The sequence below is a fragment of the Papaver somniferum genome, chromosome 6 (assembly GCF_003573695.1).
Source record: "Papaver somniferum cultivar HN1 chromosome 6, ASM357369v1, whole genome shotgun sequence".
Lineage (NCBI taxonomy): Eukaryota > Viridiplantae > Streptophyta > Magnoliopsida > Ranunculales > Papaveraceae > Papaver > Papaver somniferum.
In genome coordinates, this window is record NC_039363.1 from 127482801 (window position 1) to 127498730 (window position 15930).

The following is a 15930-nucleotide window of genomic DNA, read 5'->3' on the forward strand; positions in this document are numbered from 1 at the left end:
TTCGCCCCAGAGGATGGGTTTAGCTCATCATTGTGTAAACACGCTCAAAATATTTGTTCATTGCTTCAAAAATTGTTTACAAAGATGAAATGAAGAGAAACAATGATAACCGGGTTTGCAACAGTTATAAGTGTTACAAACTAAAAAGAACGATACAGAGGATGTGTCACTGTTACTGTAGCTCTAAGACTGTCGCTGAGCAGTCGCAAATACTGTAGCGAAAACGACTGCTTCTGTGGGTCGATGTTCTTCGTGTTCTTCAATGGCAGCAGCAACAACAGTTTTCTCTGGTGATCGTGTTTCGCCTGTGTGATGTTCCAAAGCCTTCCCCCACTCTCCGTAACCCTTCTATGAACCACATCAACCTTTTTATACTTCTCAGGCGCAAGAAATCCTCACCATAACTCCAAATATCTCCGTAATGAATAAAACATATTTTCACGGGATTATTTCCTTTTGTTAATCCTTCACGCGTCTGTTGTGTTTAAAACTTTCCAAAATCAACTAATACACGTATCAGATGGTGTTACAGAAGATTCAGACACACGCCATCTCCCAAATAGCACGAAGAAGAATATAATAAACCCGAGATATCTTCATCCCTGTTTTATCTTCCACGTGCTTTCTTCCTCCATTTTTATCGATTCAAATTAGTCTAATATTCCTGTTTTACCGAAACAGGTCATATCCAATCAATACCAACGAACGGATTCACGAGAATCTATTGCATAATCGTTCCCAGAAAATCTCAGAAGTTACGCAGGTGAAAAGATTTTTTTTCCGCCAATTTTTCACTTTTCAAACGAAGAAGAAGGGTGGCCCCCTAACCAGAGTGAGGGTGCCGATAGAAAATGGGTGTTGAGGACAAATTTGGGTGCTGAGGATGAATTTGGGCTACGCATAACCTTGGGTGCCCCTTAGCCAAATCTGAGGTCCGTATAGCAAATGTCCTCCAGGGGTCCAAATAGCACTTTTTGAGCAACTTTTTCCACACAAGTGTATTTCTCCAAAAATACCTACACAAGCATAAAAACACCATTATAAGTACAGAATCAAGCACTAGCAATAGAGACACTGAGGACAATTCAGACACAAAAATGTGTTTATCAAATACCCCCAAACCTATTATTTGCTAGTCCTCGAGCAAATTTAATATAAAATGACTACACTTAGCACGTGCAGCAAGTCGTTAAACCGCTAGGTGGCCCTAGCGGCGGAGTGTTGTCTCCGGGGGGTTTACCAGAGGTGTACCCACAAAACCTTTACTCCAGACCCTAGCTATCTAAGCAGAACCTTGGAAGGCACTAAAGAATCTCTTTGGTTGGCATACAATCAGTGACTATAGGAGGAAGTACCATGATGCGAAATTCCAATTGTTGTACACGAGTTTGCACTCAGCATACTAAAATTCATATATAAGTGACAGATCTCTACTCAGATAGTTTCTAGACATCATAACCGGAGTCAACAAATCATATGGAAAGATTAAGAAGATGGATAAAGAGAAAAATAGATGGTTAAAGTGAACGGTGTTTCCCATATCTGTCTGAAGACCTCTGCCAAGATGATCCTATCCTAATGGACTGAGATACCGGTCTGACTAATATCAACACAACTGGCATATACAAGGGGACCAGTGGTCGATAAACCTAACTCTAAGTCAACACAACTGGCATATACAAGGGCACTAGTGGTCGACTTTATTGAATTTATTCCGGTTGGTCTGATGGTCTGGTCTCAAACTTTTTTTTTTTTTGGTATCTCAATCACCCTATTTCACCTAGCAATGGTAACAACTTGAGTCGTGTGCCCCACCAAATCACTTAAGAAATAAAAACAGAAGGGATTAGGATTCAACGAGTTATGGCGAAACTACCATGTTTTTTTTTTAATTCTAACACCTGAGCTCTGTGCTTTTATGAATAGACTCTTTAGATGTTTCCATCTAATCAGATTGGTTCCTCAACTCCTACAACCAAGATGTTCCCATCCACTTAGATTGGTTAGTGCCAACCTTAATAAGCATAAATTTCTAGGCTCTGGAGTTTATTTATTACAACTAAAAGCTAACAAAAGGTTTCTTCCCCACCCCCAAACTTAAATCTAACATTGTCCTCAATGTTTCTAGTGAAAGAGCAATACCAAGAAGCAAAGTAACATGATGAATCAGTAAAGAGAGAAGTCGGAAAGATAGTACCTGGGTGAAGAGAGAAATCAAAAACTAATATACAACATACAATCGCCTCGATGGTCAATCAAGGGTAAACAGGGTCCTCCAGAGGGACCTCCTCAACATCACCTGTAGGAAAGGGCTCTAAAAAGGGTTTCAATCTCTGACCGTTAACTTTCGAAGAACTATTACCATCCGGTGTCTCAATCTCAACATCTCCATGAGGAAAGACAGTGCGAACAATAAAAGGACCCGTCCACCGAGAATGTAACTTCCCAGGGAAAAGATGCAAGCGGGTATCATACAGAAGAACTTTTTGACCTGGAGAAAATGACTTCCTTAAAATATTTCTATCATGCAAAAGTTTCATTTTGTTCTTATACTCCTTCGCACTATCGTAAGCATCTATAAGAATCTCTTCCAACTCATTGAGCTGGAGTTTCCCCGGCAGCGGCGCCAAAAATTGATATGATTTCAAATTGAGTTGTAGTAATAGGTTCGTTGAGACTTGTGAAAGCAATAGATTTTAGATTTAATTTTTAAAACTAAAAATATAGCAAACTTAAATAAAAGTGATATGAAAAATATGGAGAAGACTGGGGCTATGGAATCCACTATTTACCAATATCAAAGTGATTTATATTCTCTAATTAAAATCATGCAAATCATGCATTTAAATTAATTCTTAATATTGCAATAGTTTATTTTTTTAAAATAACAATTGTAGATCGAAAGTATGGGACATCAAAACCCTAGGCTAGCATGCTCCATCAATTGAAATGACAATTGTTTAACACAAACCATTTTATCAATTTATTTATCTAGGAAAATAATCATATAATAATTGCATAAATTACAGATTACCACTTTTCATTGGTGAAATAGCTTCCTCCTTCGCCCCAGAGGATGGGTTTATCTCATCATTGTGTAAACACGCTCAAAATATTTGTTCATTGCTTCAAAAATTGTTTACAAAGATGAAATGAAGAGAAACAATGATAACCGGGTTTGCAACAGTTATAAGTGTTACAAACTGAAAAGAACGATACATAGGATGTGTCACTATTACTGTAGCTCTAAGACTGTCGCTGAGCAGCCGCAAATACTGTAGCAAAAACGACTGCTTCTGTGGGTCGATGTTCTTCGTGTTCTTCAATGGCAGCAGCAGCAGAAGTTTTCTCTGGTGATCGTGTTTCGTCTCTGTAATGTTCCAAAGCCTTCCCCCACTCTCCGTAACCCTTCTATGAACCACAACATCCTTTTTATACTTCTCAGGCGCAAGAAATCCTCACCATAACTCCAAATATCTCCGTAATGAATAAAACATATTTTCACGGGATTATTTCCTTTTGTTGATCCTTTACGCGTCTGTTGTGTTTAAAACTTTCCAAAATCAACTAATACACGTATCAGATGGTGTTACAGAAGCTTCAGACACACGCCATCTCCCAAATAGCACGGAGAAGAATATAGTAAACCTGAGATATCTTCATCCCTGTTTTATCCTCCACGTGCTTTCCTCCTCCATTTTTATCGATTCAAATTAGTCTACCATTCCTGTTTGACCGAAACAGGTCATATCCAACCAATACCAACGAACGGATTCACGAGAATCTGTTGCATAATCGTTCCCAGAAAATCTCAGAAGTTACGCAGGTGAAAATATTTTTTTCCCGCCAATTTTTCACTTTTCAAACGAAGAAGAAGGGTGCCCCCCTAACCAGAGTAGGGGTGCCGATAGAAAATGGGTGCTGAGGACAAATTTGGTTGCTGAGGATGAATTTGGGCTACGCATAACCTTGGGTGCCCCTTAGCCAAATCTGGGGTCTGTATAGCAAATGTCCTCCAGGGGTCCAAATAGCACTTTTTGAGCAACTTTTTCCACACACGTGTATTTCTCTAAAAACACCTACACAAGCATAAAAACACCAAAATAAGTACAGAATCAAGCACTAGCAATAGAGACACTGAGGACAATTCATATACAAAAATGTGTCTATCAATTCGTGAAGCCAGATCCAACTATTCTGTAGTTCCGCATTATGATCTTACTTGTTCTATCGTATTTAGTTTTATCTTCTCTAAGATTTACTCGAGATTTATCTCCGATATGTAAGATATAAAAAGTAATCACAACAGTTCTTCGTCTCAAACTGTTGTGATTCCGCCATAACTTTTCATGTTAATCAGTTGGGTTATAGTGAGGGGACTAATATTTCTAGGCTGCTCTTCGGGAGTATAAGACCGGATTATTAGTTGGTTCTTGTTCACTTTGATTTTATCAAAAAACGGAACAAAAACTGAATAAAGAATAGACATTCTGTGGGAGACAAATTTGTTTATTAGTCTTAGACTTTGGGTCGTAACAACTCTTAGTTGTGTGTGAGATCATCTAAGGGAATCAAGTGCGTAGAATCCGGCATGGTTCTAGAGGCGTAAGGAACGCGACTGTACCTTAATCGGTGTGGGAATTGGTTAGGGATCAACTACATTCCAGTCCGAAGTTAACTTGTAGTAGTCTAGAGTCTGTAGCGGCTTAATACAGTGTGGTGTTCAAATATGGACTAGGTCCCGGGATTTTTCTGCATTTGCGGTTTCCTCGTTAACAAAACTTCTAGTGTATGTGTTATTTCTTTTCCGCATTATATTTTTATATAATTAAAATATCACAGGTTGTGTGTAGTTCAATCAGTTGATAAATCATACCTTGTTTGTTGGATAGAACTTGATTGACACTTGGGCTTTGGTCTTTGGTACCGTCCAAGTTATTTCTCATATCAATCAGGCTCGTAGATTTCTATCTGTTTGGTTTGCTGATTGTATTGAGAAAGAGATAAAAACTCTTTGATATAATTATTGATTGAGTCTCGCTTTTAAGTTGGTGCTCTCAGAATTACATTGGAGTTTAGTCCATACCGATTGTCGAACGAATTATTGGTTGTGGTTGTTATACCCCCGTTTTTTCACAAAAATTGACAAGATGATGAAGGCTCAAGAGGAAACGATAAAATTGATGGTTACAAAATCAAAAGCAGACCCAACATGTATGTTCATGAAAGTTTATTATCAAAGGAGATCTCTGATTTTTGATTACCAGAAAAGTTTCATTTTCCAAGTTTCAGAGGTTTTAAGGGAGATTCAGACCCGAATGAGCATGTATTTCACTTTAGATATGTACATTTTTGTAATTATTAGAGCATAGATCGGTTGAACCCACCAAGCGTGGTATGTCAAGTTTGGTTGTCATATTTTAGTGAACCAAAACTCATTTAAAGAGTTGCTTGATTATATGCTAGAGTCAACTTCGTATAGGTTAACTAGAAAGTCATTAAGATATGAGACATACAAGTATTACTCGAAGAGTTGAAGAATGTGAAGAAGCAAAGAGATACATCGACAACATCATCCTTCCTCTTGAGGTTAGTAATATTTTAACTTGAACTGTTTCATTCCTAACGTATCTTTCAAGTCGTGCTATATTGAAAATGTAACTGCGAAGCTGTGAATGATTACACTCTAGTTATACATAGTATTAAGGAATTACAATACAAAGTATAACGTTTATCTTTTGAACTTCGTATATAAGACATCTACATAATCGTGTGAATGCTATTGTGATTATGTGTATGGGTATAGGTGAAGATTTCATCCTAAGAAACAATGTTTATAATTGTTTAAAGGAAATACACTCATAAACTTGTTTTGTGAATCGAAAGGAAAATTGCTAGGCTTATTGGTATTGTTATTCATTACAAACCTTTGGATTACCAATATGTGTGATTAGTATAACCGTTCATAACTTGTTTATGTTTCTTGGTAAAACTATTCATAATGCCTGACTTTTGTATTGGTATAACTTTTATTAGTGAAACCGATCTTAAGTAATCACCTAAGATGGTATGATCGATATTTTGTAATTGGCATGACAAACTCTAGACATTGGGTGACCGATCCTAGTAAGAGGTGTGACCGATCACAAATATGTGTAATCGATCCTTGTAATAGGTTAGCAAGCCTTAGTAATTGGTGCAACCGATCCTATGACTTGTGCAGCCGATCACAAGTAAATACCATAAGAATGTGGTAACCGATCCTGGTACATAGTTAACCAAATTTTGAAAACTAGTGTAACCGATCCTAGTACCCACGTGGAGGTAGAACCTAACTTATGTTTGGTAGAACCGTTAAATCCATGTTTAGTGATTTGATAATTGATATTGATCAATCACATATAGTTCTTGGAAATCAGAAGAACCAATTCTAAATTCGTTTGGAAGTGTGAAAGGGTTCCAAGATTGTAAATATGAAAAAGGATTTACAAAGAAAAAGATGTTGACATACTTTGAACATATGCAGTAATTCTTATCTATTATTGTTCAAAGATATTCTTTAATAACTAATGGAAAATCCCAAATCGAAATAAATTGAGAATCTTTTAATTAAGGTTTTTAGTTTTATATGATTTTAATTTCCAGCAATTAATTGCATATCTCTGGAGAATAAAAATTAGTAATTAGTAATGTGCATTTATTAATTGGAGATTTTCTAGTGAGATTTCGGTCATTATTTGGACAGAGCATTTCCAGGAATTGTGAAAACCGATTTTGGGCATTTATTGCATATCTTAAGAATAATTCAGTTTTGGAAATTCCTTGGTGTCCAAACTTCTTTTGTCTATAAATATTGAAGTTTGCATTTCAAGCAAACTAATCCTAAGAGCCAGCAAAACTACCTAGTTGTGTTGTTACTGGTGGAGCCGTCTATTCGGAGAGAAAAGTACCTTAATTAGGCGAAATCTCTTATGACCGCTCGTTTTAAAGACTTCTTTGGGATTGAGAAGCTCAACGAGTACCGTTGGTGGGAAACTAGATAACTTCAGTTTATTATTAGTTTTCGATTGATTTGATTGACTAACGGTGGTTGAACTTTGATTGCACCTAATTTTTTTTATGCTTGAGAATTTTCTCTTCTGATATAAGATTCACCCAAACTAGATCGAAGTTTCGACGGGGATCTTTGGACCTGTTTGTATATCTAAATACGTCTTGTGATAATCCATTGTTAACAGACTTTGTTCTGTGTGTGATTGATCACAAGAGATTCAAGTTGTGTTGTGTGCAGGTGCTTATTGCAGATCAAAGAAGATTTGAAGACAAAGAAGATTTCTTATCGGGTTCATAATCTTTGGTGTACACAAAACTTGATCGGCTGGGATCCAACCATAATCGGTTTATCTTTTGATAAATTGGATTGCTTAGTTGCATAGATCAGCATTCAATATTTAGCATCTTGATAAATCCTATTATTGATTTGCTTAGTCTAAACACAATTACTTTGGTAGTTGTTATTTAGATAGATCTAGTACCCGACAAAAGAGTTTATGGTAAATAGAAAAGTCTTTGTCTAACTCATATCACATTGTTTGAAAAGAGTTGTCACAGAACGGATTTGTTGTTCCTTTACTGTTTGGAATACAAACCAAAGGAATTGTTCCAAGTGCATGACTTATTACAAGTTGGAGGCGCAGGGATACTGAGGGAACTAGGTGAACTATAGGTTTAGTTGCTTGCTCTCAACTATATGAAGTTGGTTTAGATTTTGTATAGCGGATTAATTCTGAGAGTATTCAATTCTGGACAAGGTCCCAGAGTTTTTCTGCATTTGCGGTTTCCTCGTTAACAAAATCTTGTTGTGTCTTTTACTTTTCTATTTCCGCAATTATAATTAGAAGTAAAATACACAAACGTTAATTCCTAATTACTTGATATCAATCCTATAGTGTTTGGTTAAGTCCGAACCTATTATCAAGTAATCATACTTCGTTGTTGTATTGTCTCGATCTAGTATCCATAGACGATCACACGAAGTGTGAACCGATTAGTTGCATTGTCTCGACTCAGTCCATAGAGACAATCACTTTCGGATAAAGGACTTATAGGTGGAAAAGTTTTAGATTGAGGTATATTTGGGTACCCTCGTCTTTTCAGTAACCACAAACACATTATTTTATTTATATGACTGGATGGTTTTTTTTTTACTTATAAATGCTCGAGAGTGGGTTTCGTTTTGGGTTAAACTTTATATCAAACCTTCCAATTGATGTCCAGGTAAATGATTTAGATCCTTAATGCCTTTTTATGTGGATCTCGTAGATTAATAAGTAGCTTAATTTTGGGGTGTTACAGTTGTTCCCTATCTCATCCAGTAGGAAGGCACACAAAGAGGTTCTAGAGGATAGCAATTAAAGCTTCCAAGTAAAATCTCAAAGCGCTTGAGAGCTGAAGCAGAACTCAATTACTTGACAACGAAGACTCAATATAGTCAACATACTTTAACAGTAAAGCCTGAAATACATAATGATATGATCAGTTTACCAGACAGAGAATTTAAATAAGAAGTAGTTGAATTACTGGAAGAAGTAAACCTGGGTTGATGACGAACCAAAAATAACCTATCTGGGAAAAGATCTCACTGCTCAAGAAAAGAGGGGTCTACAACAATTCCTGAAAGATAGTGTAGACTCATTTGCATGGAAAATGTCAAACATGGTGAGAATTGATCCAAGCATCGTCTGCCACTCACTGAACATCAGTCCGTACTTCAATCCAGTGAAGCAAAAGAAAAGAAAAATCAAGTACAAACAGATGTTCATCTTCTTCGGAAGCAGAAATAAATACCTCTTCTTGAATCAAACCATACATCTATAAATTAGTATCCAATATACTTGTAATAGGTGGAAGATCATATTCTGATAGACAATTATTATGTGTTGAAGTAGTAGATCAAACTCTCTAAGAAGAGGGTTTGATATGAATACATATCGTGTATCACTTCAACTCGAACAACCTTCAACCATGTCGTCAAAGAACTCCTCCCATAGCCTTCTAACACACGACGGATTAAAAAAAGAATATGAAGAAGATTGTAGTTGTGTATAATTTCCATAATTAACGCAGAATGGAAGCGTGAATAAAGAATTGATGATAGCAAAAGTAGGATAATTGCAGAGAAAGCTATGTGTTGATTGATAATAATAATCATTGTTATATAAAAGGTATGGTGTTTGTGTCCTTGATGACTAGGGCTATCAGACGGATGATGTTAACGGAATCATGATTTGGTGGTCTAGATATTCCGGATGGGAAAGTCATTGGACGGCTGGGAAACTTTCGATTTTAACAATTCGTACCACCAGTTTGTTCTATACATGGAATCTTCAGATACCATCTTTCTTTCTTTATGGCGATTTAGCAGTGCCATGAAATTAAGGTTTCTTTCTTTCTTTCTCCAGAGATGTAGAGAGAGGTTTCCTTACACATATTCAATTATTCTCATACAACACTACCTACACCGCCGTCAGGATCTATATCTTCATCCACTTCTCCTTCTCGGCAGCAACAACGGTTCAGTGAACCACAACATCATCTTCTTATAGTTGAGCAAGTGCTTAAAACATCTTCATCTCATTTTTGTTGATTTCAGTTGAATTTGAGGGATTTTCTAGGTAAGAAGAGACTCTGGTAATAGTTCATTGATTTTTGGTATGATTTCAGAATTAATACCTAGGGTTTCATATATTTGACGGTTTTTTAATATAGTTCAATTGAAGTAGTTTAATAGTTGCCGTATTAACTTGCTGAGAAATACTGACTTATCAATTCTTATATGATATCTAGGATTCGACCTTTCAATTGTTTCGATTAGTAAAATTGTTCAATTTCTACTTATTGTCAGCATTTTCAATTCTTAATTTCAATTCTTAATAAGCGTTTTTCAATTTGATCTGTGATGTTTCTTAAAAATCATAGCAATTATTTGCTGACCTATTTTGTTATCCAGGGTTTTTGTTAGGATCTCTCTTTTTTCTTTGTCCTGATTTGAAAACCACAGTTCAAAGCAACAACTTCACATGTTCTTCGTAATTTAAATTCCGATAATCTTTTATCTATATATTTTTTTGAACCATTCATAATATGGGTATCGTGGTTTAGATGATTAGGCTCATATATGTAATGCTTCTAAAGATTATTATCCTCAACCTTTTCGTGTGCAGGATCATACCTGGACAAAAGAACAACGCAAGCTCTGCAACCACCTGCAATTGCGTCAGGCTGGGTTTGTTGTTTCAGATCAGCTGCTTATATTGTTTAGTCCTGGGCTATTTAGATTCGCGTATTCAGTATATATTTCAAATTGATTTGAGATTTGGGAATTGTGCATGTGTCAGTTGATTGAGCTTTGAATTTTCTTCACGCTTTTCTAATTTCCTTTGATCATTTAATAGTTTCTGATTTGTTAATACCACATGTACCAATCCTCTTTATCCCTCTAGATAGATTTTATGAGTTTTGATTAGCTATCTATAGAACACTTTGATTCATACAGCTCTGATCTCATCTATTTGTCTCTTTAATTGATTAAATGGGTTTTGTTATTTTGACATGGATAGTTATTTGAAAGCAAAAAATGTCGAATTTGGTAAGAAGGCGAAGAAACTTCCATATGTGATGAAGAGAGGCGAAAGCAACAGCTATTTTTAAAAAGAAGCCTCTTATGTAATTTCTCAGGAACACTCAAAGGTTATTACGCTGGGAAAATTCTGATTTTAAGCTCGAGTGTCGACAGGTTATTTTATATGGATGGCTAGATTCTGATACTAAGTTGGTTCAGTGAATTACTAATAGAGCTTCGAAATTCATACCCGTTTATTGAGGAACACTTAACATTGTATTATTGATTTTTTTTCCCTTTCTTAATACATTTATATACACAAATTTCTGGATTCCAACGAGTCCTTATAGGATTCGTGGTGGGAATTAAACAAAGTTTACCTGATGAGGAATAATCTTTGCTTCCATCATTCAAGAAAAAACAAAGGTATTATCCTTCTCCCGCGTCGAATTAATATTTGTTAAATTTCAGCAAGATGAAAAATGAACTAATTATTGATTTCAGTTTCAACATGTACCAACACTGCCATTCTTCTTGCTACTTATATGCATACTCTTGAGCTTCTTTATAGAAGAGTCAGCATCATACCAAGCTTCCTATCTGGCGCATGCATGAGTTGGATTAATGTAAGGCTTCTTTGGAGGAATCAAGAAACAAGTCTTAGAGGAGCACCAAGCAATGAGTTCCCCTTTCCTCATTCTTTCTTGGTGTGGTATATATAATATGCCATTCTATGATGTTTTTTCATTCGAAATCATTATTTCATCTTTATGTTGGTGTACTTCTATAAAAATCCTTAAAAATCCTTATTGAGGAAGCCTTTGTTGGGAATTTTCAAGTTTTATGGAATTTTATTGATCCTGCTATTGCTGCACAGACTAAGTACTACTCAAAGGTTTTCCCTCCTAGGAACACTCCTGGGATATGTCTACTACTTTTCAATTAAAGTCGATATTTGGTATCCTTGAAACTATAGATATGAGTCAACATATATAGGAAGGATTGAGGTTAGTCTAACCTTTCGTGGTTCTGTATAGTAAAAATGACGGTGCAATTTATTGAATAGATTAATTAGTTGGTGCATTTATAATATTTATAATATAGTCTTACATTTTGATTCCTCCCCATGTTTTGATTTGAGTTATGAATTGCATGGGTGTAGGAAGAGACTGTAAATTGCATGGGTGTATGAAGAGACTGTAAAAATTTTAATTCATTTTTTTAGTTTATCTGTAGGTCATGAAGTATGGGTTTTCTCTTGGATTGATTTCTGGCTAGGTTTTAGGTCATATTTTGAGTTTTGAATTGCCGGGAGGTGGGAAGAGTCCGTAAATTTTTTATGCGAGAAGCCTTTGAGCATGTGAGTTTGTTGGTTGGGAATTGCAGGGACACGCAGGACTGGGTACTCTATGTAATGGGACAGATAGTTGTCCGCTGTTTATCAACAACTGCATAGAGAATGCTTATATTATTGTACTAGGTAGCGCCTGTTTGTATATTATCAATTTACCTCTTAATTCGTACTGAATGTTCTGTTTGTAGATATAACATTGTTGATTGTCGAAAGTTTCCTGGAGTTGGTTGTCCATCACCCAGAGTCTGTTTTCTTTTCTAAGTGGACTTAGCTGAAATGACGGAAATGCAAAATATACTCATGTTAGTTAGTCACCTGTTCTTCGACTTATATATCATTCCATCATTTATTATTTTTAATATGGATGCTTAGATTTCTTTTTTTAATGCAACTGAGGTCATGTGTATTAATGCATCAGTTCATGTGGAGGGCTTAGATTCTTCGTACATCCATGGCAACAGGAAAAAAGTGTTACGAAATTCTTAATAGGTATTCAAAGAGATGAAGAAAACCTTTTAGTAGTTGCAGAAGATTGTTCTGCGAGGTTCTCAAAATTTGTTTCAGTTACATATGGAGGGATATTAAGCATGGCCATCTCAGTCTATCGCATGTCATATGTACACGTAACACCAGGTTTTACCTTCATCAAATAGTATTTCCTATATTAAATTGTGTGTTACTTCATATTTACCACTGTGAGTTAAGACAGGCTATTAAGCAAAACAACTGATGCCACACATCAGTTGTTTCTTATTTCATTAGGGATATTGTTCTAGAAACATCAGTTTTGTTGGAACAGATATAGTCTAAAAATGGTGCTTGCCCTTAGTGATAGCGAACCTCACTTAGGACACCTGCACACATCTCTGTTATACCAAAAAATAGAAGAAATAGAAAAACACGGCCCTTCTTGGGTCTCTTTCAATTACTTTATGTCTAAAAGAATTGCATGTTTGGGCAGAGAAACAGTGAACAAAACCACTCATGGCCCATTATCAGTAAGGTGTTGTCTTTTACCAATTCCAAGTGTTATTCAAAGGATGATTAGAAAAATGATCCACTTCTTGGTTCTTTTTTCAGGTTGATTTAACCCGTCGACACTTTAAAAGCTTGAGCCAGTATGGGTTTAATTGCCAAGTGAATTACCCGATGAAAAGCTAAAGGTTTGGTGCACATCTTGATATGTTCTCGTAATGAATAACCTTAATTCTATTAGTAGATGATGTTTTATCTTTACTTAGACATAATTGTAGGTTATTTTTTGAAGTAACTCCTCCTAACTCAAATAGGAAAATGCATTTCTAATGAAAACCTACTACACTATGTACATTTCTTTAACAGATCCATGCTAATGCACGAATAAAGAAGTCAATTAGATACGCCAATGAACAAACTCCTTCTCCATAGAAAACAAGTTGCACAAGAAAAGCCAAACTTACTATTGTATCAAGTAGAGGCATTTTCATTTTCGTTAGTATAATTTTACAATTGTATGCTCTGGACAGGTCAATTCGAAAGAAAAAAAAAAGGTATGACCTAAAAAAAAGATTTGTTTACACCTTCATATAACTTACCATCGTATCAGGTAGAGGCATTGGTTTCATTAATATAATTTTACGGTATGTTCTGGACAGGTCAATCCGAAAAAAAGAAAAGGGATGATATAAGAAAGAGATCTGTTTGTATCTTCTAAAACATGCTAATTTTTTCCAAGTAAAAGAGAGAGAATAAGCAATATAGAAGAAAAAAAAACCTTTTACGTAATAACATTCATTCCTATAGCATCTCCATAGTCCCATTGGAAGTGACTATTAGATTACAACTTCTAATTTATTTTTTATGAAGGTTATCCTTATCTAATGGATCACTATACAATTACCATCAAATTTCTTCAATCTGTCAAGATGAACCTGCTGGAGCTTCAAAATCATCGATGGAGGTTATTTGATAGCAACCCTTGGGAAAAGTAGAAAGAGGACCAAGGTCTAGAAGAACTGGCCGTTGGTAGTTTAGTGTTTGGTTAGTATTATCTCCCACTCTTTTGTTCATCATTTTATTTGGTTCTTAATTCATTTTTTTTTCCTGCTTACATTTGATGCAAGGATTGTTGAAATTAGTTTATTTGGGTAAATCAAATCCCTAAGTTAAAAGTTAACTCAGTTTTGAAGACTTATTTTTGTTTTGGTTTGATCTGATTGGTTCGCTTGATCATAGATGGATTTGAAACTGCACATGTTGCAGCTCAGTGAATCATATATACATGTCATCAGTTGCTTCTGGACACACTATTCTCTCAATGCAGATGCTTTTATCTAAAATGATTCACTCTGCCTTAGTTACAAGCACCTAAACATGATAAGTGGATATTGGAGAATAAAGTGCATTGTGATGTTTCGTTCTCCTCCTATAGATGCATTCATTTAAAGGATTCACCATATAATAATGTTGTATAAATTACAATAGACTTGCCTCCTTTTATAGGGAATACTTGAACTCTAATTACAAGAAAACTCTACCAACCCTAACTTGCAATCTAAGTAATTCTAAAAATAAATAACTTCTTAAAATAAACAAATTCTAAAAATAAGAAATACCTAAATTAACAATAAAAAATGTAAATTCTAAATCTAATAGATGTCGTGCATCAGACCCGTCATCTTGAAAAGAATTCGTCAAACGAAGTCGTCTTCGAGTTCACCAAATATTGCAAACGACATGTCCAACAAATAATATACTTTTAGTAAGTTGATGAATGTAGAGTATAATAACATATAATTGATTGTTGAACACAAAAATTGATATCGACATAGGTAATATTTGGAGCAGTAATTATCTCGCGGTACTTTTGACCAAGATAAAGAGATGTGGAGATCTAGGTAGGTAGAGTAGACGAAAGGGTAAATAAAATTAGATGAAAAGATAAAGAGGACCGGAAGCCGAAGCTCTAGATGCCACTTAACGCAGAACGAAAACACGAATAAAGAAATGATAGTAAAAGTAAGATAATTGTAGAGAAAAATCTATTTTGATTGATAAGAACGGGCACCTAGCTCAGCTGGTCATCCTCGTTCCCAAAAGTTTCATGCGTTCCAGGAGGTCCCAGGATCGAGCCCCCAATGGCGTTTTTTGGTAAAATTTATGATTATCTATAATCATAAATAGATAAATGATTTTAGTATAATCATTTTTATAAGAAATTTTCACAAACACCTTTCTAAAATAATTGATTATCATTGAAAAATGCTCTGAAAAAGGAGAGGAAAAAACAATGATCTGGGATTTTTTTCTAATTTTTTTTTGAAAGGAAAAGGGAAAATTGTACTTAAAGGAGACTTCACTCATCAATATGATTAAAGAAGCTCAATAAAAGGAAAGAAGCTAGTTGTGTATGACAGCATTCCAGTTACAAATCAAAGTGCTAAGAGCAAAACCATCAAAAACTTTTGTATGCACAAACCAATTATACAAGGTGCATTTAATAGAGATAATTAGCTGCTCTAACTTTCTCTTCTTATTGTTGTAGACCCTGGAACTTCTCTCCTTCCAGATGTTCCCTCCAGATTGCAAATGGTATTATTCCCCATAACTTCTTTACCATTGCATTGCTTTTGTTATTCTTCCATTCCCAAATGTTGGACTTTACAGTCTAAAAAAATAAGTTAACACCAAAACTCTCCATTAAATAATTCCATAGTTTCCTAGTTTCAGAATAGTGAAGGAAAACATGGTTTTGAGTTTCCTCAACCGAAGAGCAAAGAAGGCACTGACTGTCATTGACTAACCCAGCTTTATGAAGAATATCCAAGTGTTGAAGCACCTTCATGACATAATGTCCTGACCAGGAAAGATACCTTTAAGGGGATCTTAGAATTCCAAATCTGTCTGTGAGGAAAATATAAGAACCCATCCACACCTTGGAAAATCTGTTTGTGAGAATTCCAAATATGTCTGTGGG

General features: G+C 35.4%; 1 long non-coding RNA gene across 16 annotated transcripts; it reads left to right on the forward strand.

The window, feature by feature from the left end:
• The first annotated feature begins 9115 nt into the window (after positions 1–9115).
• Positions 9116–15602, forward strand: LOC113289228. Of its 16 annotated transcripts, XR_003330936.1 has the most exons (6): positions 9135–9674; positions 10224–11047; positions 11126–11333; positions 12164–12277; positions 12394–12608; positions 13056–14127. It is a non-coding gene; the product is annotated as an uncharacterized LOC113289228 (long non-coding RNA). The 16 variants fall into 16 exon arrangements; XR_003330924.1 differs by adding an exon at positions 15499–15602 and having other exon boundaries at positions 9116–9674; positions 11126–12608; positions 13056–13994; XR_003330925.1 differs by having other exon boundaries at positions 9122–9674; positions 11126–12608; positions 13056–13138; positions 13317–14128.
• Positions 15603–15930: the final 328 nt, after the last annotated feature.